The sequence below is a fragment of the Mya arenaria genome, chromosome 12, assembly GCF_026914265.1.
Source record: "Mya arenaria isolate MELC-2E11 chromosome 12, ASM2691426v1".
NCBI lineage: Eukaryota > Metazoa > Mollusca > Bivalvia > Myida > Myidae > Mya > Mya arenaria.
Window position 1 is genome coordinate 52,150,740 of NC_069133.1, and position 8,308 is coordinate 52,159,047.

Here is an 8,308-nt window from a genome sequence, read left to right on the forward strand (position 1 = left end):
TTTCGGATGAAAGTTTGGTGTGCATGACATACTTGTTAAGTCTGAGAGAAGAGGTTTCATGGACATTTACAAAGTTACATATGAAATGTGTTTTTGTTTTTCTTTTCATTTTACTATGTATAAGTGCATGGACACAATATGCCATTTAGTGGTCAATTTTTTCCTCATGAAACCATTGCGTGTATGATCATTGAATAAATGTATTTGCCCGGTATAGACCACTCCTATACAGTCGTTGTTTTATACTTTATGAGGTTAATAAATAAATAATTTATGTTTGGCTGAAAGTATTGAAAGAAAACATAATATTTATTTCCCTTTAGCTTTCGGTTATATTTAGGCTACTGCTTGACTAAACTAAATTCTAAATTTAAACCCTTCAGTAGTACCTAATCAAATGTCAAGCAGTTCCACCTTTATTTCAATAAAATTTGTGAGCTTATTTATCGGTGCATTGGACTTTTTATTATTTTTAATAACAATAACAATATTTTCAACAATATTTATTACACCAATATTATTTACACAACGTCTTATACAAAAGTCTTAGCATTTCTACATATAGGGGCTAGGATCCCCAGTAATTATTTTATAATTTGCTTGCTGATTTTATTACAAATTTAATTGTTAACAATGGCTGGTGATACCTTTCTTCAAAAAAACAATACTAGGAGACAGTCAAACGACCTGTCTCCTGTGCTTGGGGAAGCACTGTGCACCAGGGATAGTCATCATTTAACTCATAACACTATGATGCACAAGTGTATCCTTCGAGCTATTGTAGGGGGGGGGGGGGGGGTGAAGCTGACCAGCCAGGGGTCCATATTCAAACTGGCATCAGAACTGGGTCAGCTCCTCCCTCGCCTGGTCAAACGATCAGTCCCACTAGCCTCTGGGGCCCTTCTCCTGGAACTGGTTTCTACCCAGGCAATTGTCAAGTTAATAAATATGGGCATTTTTAAATTCATGGGGGTTGACTGTCGTGCTTCCCTACCCCACTCCATACACAAAGTTCGTGGAGTGTTGGCTGGGGTCCCCGAGAATGAGGACCTGGCGGGCCTTGGGGATCGTCTGGAGTTGCCGCCAGGCGTCCAGTGCCATATTTTGGGGTTGGAGCGTCTGGAGGCCCCACCATCACCGGGATTACCCCGGCTGGTGGGGATAAGTTTTATCACCCAGACGAGCCTCCCGAGGTACGTCAGGGTGGGTGGCACGAGCCTTATCTTATATGTTCACCCTAGACAAGAGGACCCTGATAGGTGTTTTAAATGTCAGGGTTTGGTCACAAGGCCCCTAAGTGTACACTTTTATTAGCATGTGCTAGGTGCGCTGGTCTACATTCTACTAGGGATTGCAAAAACCCAAACCGCAGATGTAAAAACTGTGGTGATGCCAACTCAGCTGCCTACAGGCAGTGTGTCTCTTTCTTAAAGGCCAGAGTCATCGCAACCATAATGGCTGCCCATTGTATAACCTGGCAGGCAGCTGAGAGGATATTCCGTGAAATGGACTCAAAATTCTCTCAAAATTTCAACCACCATAACTCTGCCATAAACCGGTCCACCCATAACTCTATTACAATGGCACAACAAAAATGTAACCCTGGGATATACAAGGGATATGAAACAACCCCAAACAGGGGTCATAACCCAACAACAAATGTGGCCACACCCAAAAAGGGTAATAACTCAATGCCACTGGCCAACAAAAACAAAGTTGTCTCCCAGGAATTTCCCAAGGTCATTAAAAATACCCCCCACCAATGGAAGGGGGTCAAATGGCATCAACACCAAAAAGCCAAGACCGGTCGGTTGAACCCTTGTCCGGCGCTTTGGGGTCAGAGACACTGACCACTGTTAGTGACTGCTCTGACTTCAATGTGACGGACAGGGACTCAATGGTGTCCATTCATTCTTCTTTCTACAAAAGCATAAGTGAAGTGGTGGCCATTGAGGAGACACCAGTAACGAGCCAGCCACCAACATACCGTGCGGTAGAGTCCCAGACGTCCCCCATTCTAAATCATAATATTAAAATCTCAAACAATCATTCTAAAATAATGGGGGAAAACCATGACTCTACAATTGTAATGTAAGATCTCATTACCCTAATCAAAAATGTTATTTTGGATAAAGCAAGACCGTCTGAGCCTCATTTGGAAAAATATATAGAAGATAGAATTAAGACAAACTTGGTGAAATCTTAAAATGAAAGAAAAGCAGGCAATTCTGGAAATTTAGTACAAGACCGCAGGGTTGAGGTGGCTCGTCCCTCAAGGCCATCACGCAACCTGCCAGCGCACCACTACAGGGGTCCTTCGACACCTGGTAAACTGAGGGCTGGGAGGATGAGTCGTAGACTTTACTCACAGTCTCCAATGGGCAAAACCCAAAGGTCTAATCTCCTCTGCAGGTTCAACAACATGGATAGGGATAGGGATCTAAAAATATTATCATTCAACTGTGGGGGTCTTTCATCTAGTAAACATTCAGAGTTAAAACATCTAACAGATATAAATAGTATTGATATATTGTGCATCCAAGAAACTAAATTTAAGGGGAATAATCAATAATCAATCCCCGGCTATTATACAGAGTTTATAAATCATACAAACTTAAATGATAATGTAGCCGGTGGGTTAGCAGTTTATATAAAGCACAATATCCAATACCAGACTCTTTCAATCACTGTTCCATTAAAAATTGATGGCGGCACAGCCATAGAGGCACTGGCAATTATTGTTTACCCAACAAAGCACCAACCTTTTGTTCTTATAAATGTCTACTCTTGGGGCTGTAACATTCAGGCTCTTACTACACTCGAGAGTAATATACGGAGTAAAACAAATATAATGAAACTGGTATACACTGGGGACTTCAATGCACATCACCCAGTGTGGGGTTGCTACAAAGTCTGTAAATACGGTGAGGACGTCTGTACTTGGATAAGAAGACTCACACTTGGTAGTCCTGAATGATGGTGCACCAACCAGGTTTGATGCACAAGGTAATTCCACGTGCATTGACCTCACCATAGTCAGTGTCTGTTTGGCAGATGTCGCGTCATGGGGGGTCCTAGACGACAATCTTGGGTCGGATCACTTTCCTTGCCTTATAGTCCTCCACAATGTTAATATCGGAGGGTCAAATTCACATGAGACTTGCCAACCATCCTTTAACTTTGAAAAGGCTGATTGGTGTGAATTCAAAAGATTGTGTCTGGGACTCTCTCTCTCTGACTTTGATCTGGATGAGGTGGAACATTTTAATCGGCAGTTGACTGATAAAATACTATCCATAGCTGAGAGTTGTATTCCCTCCTCTTCCGGTAAGCGGCCCAAACGTCAAACGGTCCCATGGTGGACGGACGAATGCTCCAAGGCTGTACAGGGTAGAAAAAAGGCATTAAATAACCTAAAAAGAAATCCCTCACCTAATAATTTAATTTTATATAGGTCTTTGGAAACAGAAGTTAAGAGGTTAAATAAGTCAAATAGTAAGGATTTTTGGAACAAGGTTCACAGAATAAAAGGTCATTCTACCTGCCCTGTACCACTACTTAAATACAGAGACAAAATTGCTAAAAATCCCCTTGAAAAGGCTCAATTTTTAATAAAACATTACAAATCAATATCTAGTGATAGTAATCTTCCACCTGAAACTTTGGCCTTCCAAACACGGTTCGAGAAAGAACATAAAGATATTTTAAACGAGCCAGGGGACAACTCAACGCCACTAAATTTACCTTTCTCACTTAGTGAGCTAAGGTCAGCCATTGCTAGCAGGAGAAAGTCCGCCACCGGGGCTGATAGAATATCCTATCTGATGTTTGGGCACATGCCGGATGCAACCCTTCAAATCTGGCTGCATCTGTATAACATGGTCTGGCGGAGTGGGGTGGTTCCTTCCGAGCGGAAAACAGCCCATGTTGTGCCTCTTCCAAAGCCTGGAAAAGACAAAAGCGACCCTAAGTCATACAGGCCCATTAGTCTAACATCACTTGTTGAAATCATGGTTAAAAACAGACTTGAGCACGTGCTTGAATCCAATGGAATTCTTAACCGCTTCCAATCCGGGTTTCGGAAAGGACGGAGCACATTGGATCAGCTTGGTCGTCTACAACACGATGTCACATATGCCAAAAATAGAAGTCGCTATGTCCTTGCTATTTTTCTGGATTTACAGGCTGCGTTTGATTTGACATGGCATTTTGGAGTACTCCAAAAGCTGCGGAAATATGGCATAACTGGTAACTGTTTTCACTATCTCAGAGCTTTTCTAGAGGGCAGAAGGATCATGGTCAGAGTTGGGGGAGAGATATCGGATCCCGCAGAACTATCACGAGGAACGCCCCAGGGGTCTGTGATCTCCCCCATTCTTTTCTCAATCATTATCAATGAACTCCCTGAAATAATAAAAAATTCAGGTATGGTCATTAGCCAGTTTGCCGATGACTCCGGCACATGGCGAATGGGGTCCAACTTGAAAGACCTGAAAATAAGAGCACAAAAAGGTCTGGACTCCATTTCGAATTGGTCCATAGATTGGGGCTTCAAAATTTCAACAACAAAAACTGTAGGCATGCTGTTTGGCAACAATCCAAGGCAAATCGTGGACGTATTTTTAGGAGGTCAAAAGATCATCTTTGAAAAAGTTGTACGTTTTTTAGGCCTTTATCTTGACCCACGTCTCTCATTTGTACAACATTTTAAGATCATAAAAGAAAGATGTGAAAAGGACTTAAATCTAATGAGAATGTTATGTGGAACAGATTTTGGGTCAGACAAACACAGTCTACTGGTCATATATAAGTCCTTAATACGTTCAAAAATAGACTATGGTGCTCAAGTCTATGTTAATGCCTCGCCAAACAGTCTTAAGATCTTGGAAAATATACAAAATAAAGCCCTTCGAATAGCTCTGAGAGCCCTTCCCTGTACCCCTGCATGCATGCTCGAGGAAGAGGCGGGGATACTTCCCTTGACCCTGCGGAGGAGACAACAAATCATTAACTTCTGGGCTAGGGTACAGTCCCGGAAAATAGGTAACCCTGTAAGTGACCTCTTTGGGACCGGCTTCTTCATCAAGGCAAAATATGACAAGGGTAAACATAGAGCGATGCCTTTTGGCGCTTACACCCAAAGCATTGTTGAGGAGGCCGGGCTCAAAGATGTAAGTGTGGCAGACCTGAGGCCGTCTAAGGTTCCTCCGTGGACCCTCCAGGACCCTTCAGTTGACATTTCTATCTCTTAAATAATAAAGAAATCAGACTTGCCGCACCTCGTCAAAGCTGAAACTCTCTCTCATATTGATCAAAACTATGCTGAGCATTTAAAATTTACACAGATGGATCTAAAAACCCAGAAACCGGCATAGTTGCATGTGCCTTTTATATTCCATCCAAAAATATCAAAAATATTAAAAGACTCAGCAACCATCTCTCCATATTTTCGGCTGAACTTTTGGTAATTAAAGATGCACTGGACTGGGTTATCAGTAACAAGCCCATACATACTGCTATCCTCTCAGACTCGCTATCATCATTGCAGTCTATACAAAATAGAGGTAGCAGCTCCAGACCTGATTTGATAAAAGACATTTTGGAATAAAATAATAAGTGTCTGGAGAAAAGGTTACCATGGTATGGGTCCCAGCTCATGTTGGCCTAAAGGGGAATGAAGTGGTTGACGGGCTTGCAAAGGAGGGCCTCAGGCGTGTGGAGGTGAATGATCCGGTCCCTCTTGCACCCATAGAGGTCTATTCACTAGCCCGCCGGCAAGTCATAAATGAATGGCGGTCGGCGAGGACACCTAAAACATACATTAATACATTTGATAGGACCTCTGTGAGTCTCCAGCCTCCAAATAAATATTCTAATTTCTTTAGAATTGATAAATGCATAACGAGGCTGAGACTGGGCACATCACTTCTCCCAGGAAGTGCTTGGAAATATATTCTCAAAAGTGATCCGAACTGTGCTCGGTGTGGAGTGACCTGTGACACTTCCCACATTCTGTTACACTGTGACACTTACAGGGGCCAGAGGGCAGAACTTAGGGCAGCCCTAACTTTTTCTGGTTTGGATTATAATATAAACAATATTCTAAACCCCAGCAAGGCTGTCCAAAGGTCTGTCTTTAGGTCACTTGCCAAATTCCTGGTTGACTGCCAGATAACCGACAAAATTTAGACATAATGTACAATGTGTTGTATATCATAATATATAATATGTTACATTATTTTTAATTATATTTTTATTTTTATTTATAAAGGTCGGTTGTCTGGAAGCTGTCGGCACTTTTAATTAATTGCCCACAGAACATCATTTATATATAATCTAAGCTATTATTTACATATTTAATTTATATTTTATCTTATTTAATTATTAATGTTACCCCTTTTACCGGCAGCTTTATCCTACCCAGGTCAGGTGTCGGGAAGGTTCCGTTCAGTACCTCAAGACTCCTAGCAAAAATAACTTTTAATTATCTATCATAAATTGAAAAAATTAGTGAATAATACAAGGCCTAGCCAAATATTCTTAGTAGCAAATTATACCGGTTGGAAATTAGTAACAAAACTTTGACCAACCACAACTAATTCTTAAAAGCTTAAATAGTAGCCTTACAATTTTGTTTACTATAATCGTTATAGTATTCACCGTGGGAAACACATTCCAACGGTCACGTGATTTTCATTGATCAAGTTTGTTTATACTCTCGATCGTGAGAAATACCTATCGATCAGTAGTATGTATCATAGTCATATAATTGTGCACACTCTGACCCGTATAAATACTACTAGTGGTGTGGGTTTTATTTAACAATCATTGTGAATTTAACGGTAAAATTACCCTTCGATAGTCCGTCTGTTTAATCCTCCGCCATTGAGTGAATTTGTCACGTGACACTTTCCTCCCACATGGTATCTCCTTCAATGGAGAGTATTCAAGTAGCCTAAATCATGGCACCTGGCACACTCGTTCTTTTCTCTATTCCGGGGTGGGAAAAATAGTAATACTGAACGGAGCCACCCCTGTAGAATAGCACAAGCATTCCTATTTAATTCTTTTTTTATTTTTTAAGCATTAAACCCCATACATTTATGGGAAGAAGGGCTTCGGGGAGTTTGTTTATATGTTGTTTTAATAATTCACCAGCCGTTGTATATTATAAATTTACCGTTCCTCCTGGGTGAGAATCCTTTTTTATGTAAATAATGTATATAACATTTTAAATTATTATATAATATTTTAACAGTGGCCCTGAAAACGATCGTTTTCTTTCTTATAGTTAGTAAAGTCTTTGTTTATGCCAGTATTAAACTACCATCCGGAAACGGCTCTAATATTAATAGCGATATTTTAAATACACCCTGGAGGATCAACCAATCTCTATTTTATTTCATAATTTAATCAATCCTTGGCAACGCTTTCACATATTGTAACACCATAGGATGGAGTCTTAAGCTGGGAATTGTTATATTCTCCATCCTGGTTTGCCTGGTTACACAGCGATACAAGTCCAAAAAAAAAAAAAGAAAAATAAGAACAACAACAACAGTTGGACACTTATATATACATGTATAACAGACTTTTCTTTATCTTATTTTAAATTTTTTATTGAATATCGCTGTTGTATTATAAACTAGAAAAAAAAGAATTCACTCAAAGGAAAAAAAAATCCAAGCAAACGCACTGAGGCATAGTCCTCAGTGCAAACCAACATATACCGCCCCCATCTCTGGTGGGGGTGGTTTAGGAAACTAACTAGTGAGAAATCTGTCATTTAAAAAAATAAATAAAATTTCTCACTAGCTAGTTGTTATAATGCCGAGGATACGTTGTATATACAAACACTTACTATTGTAAAGAATTTTAAAATTTAGACATCTTTTTAAAATGTAGGCTGAGCCTAAAATGTTTGTATAGGAAAAATTATAGCATAATTTCTATGATGTATTTGAAGTGTTTGATTTTAATGCGTATGTAATGGATTCTTAAGATATTATTTAAATATTGAATTTTTAACCAGAGATTTATACATACTGTGTAGGAATATTTATATATATACAGTCCAAAGCACCCACGCTACGAATTTGTAGAAATACTGTAAAACGTAGCGTGCTCGCCGAATGGGTACAACCCGATGGCGAGGGTAAATAAGCTCACCCCCCCCCCCCATCACTATTCAATTTGAATATGGAAGTCATTAAGAACAACAAAGGTGGCATTAAACTGTGTTATGCAGGCCATGCTTACACTAAGAAAAAACCCAACAAGACGACCATCCGTTGGGAGTGTACCCAGC

General features: G+C 40.1%; 1 long non-coding RNA gene across 2 annotated transcripts; it reads right to left on the minus strand.

Moving 5' to 3' along the window:
• Positions 1-528: 528 nt before the first annotated feature.
• On the minus strand, positions 529-6,918 carry LOC128211923 (uncharacterized). Of its 2 annotated transcripts, none has more exons than XR_008257355.1 (5): positions 6,853-6,918; positions 6,404-6,464; positions 5,637-5,809; positions 3,745-3,945; positions 529-3,381 (listed from the first exon to the last, which is right to left on the minus strand). It is a non-coding gene; the product is annotated as an uncharacterized LOC128211923 (long non-coding RNA). The 2 variants fall into 2 exon arrangements; XR_008257354.1 differs by having other exon boundaries at positions 6,395-6,464; positions 6,853-6,917.
• Positions 6,919-8,308: the final 1,390 nt, after the last annotated feature.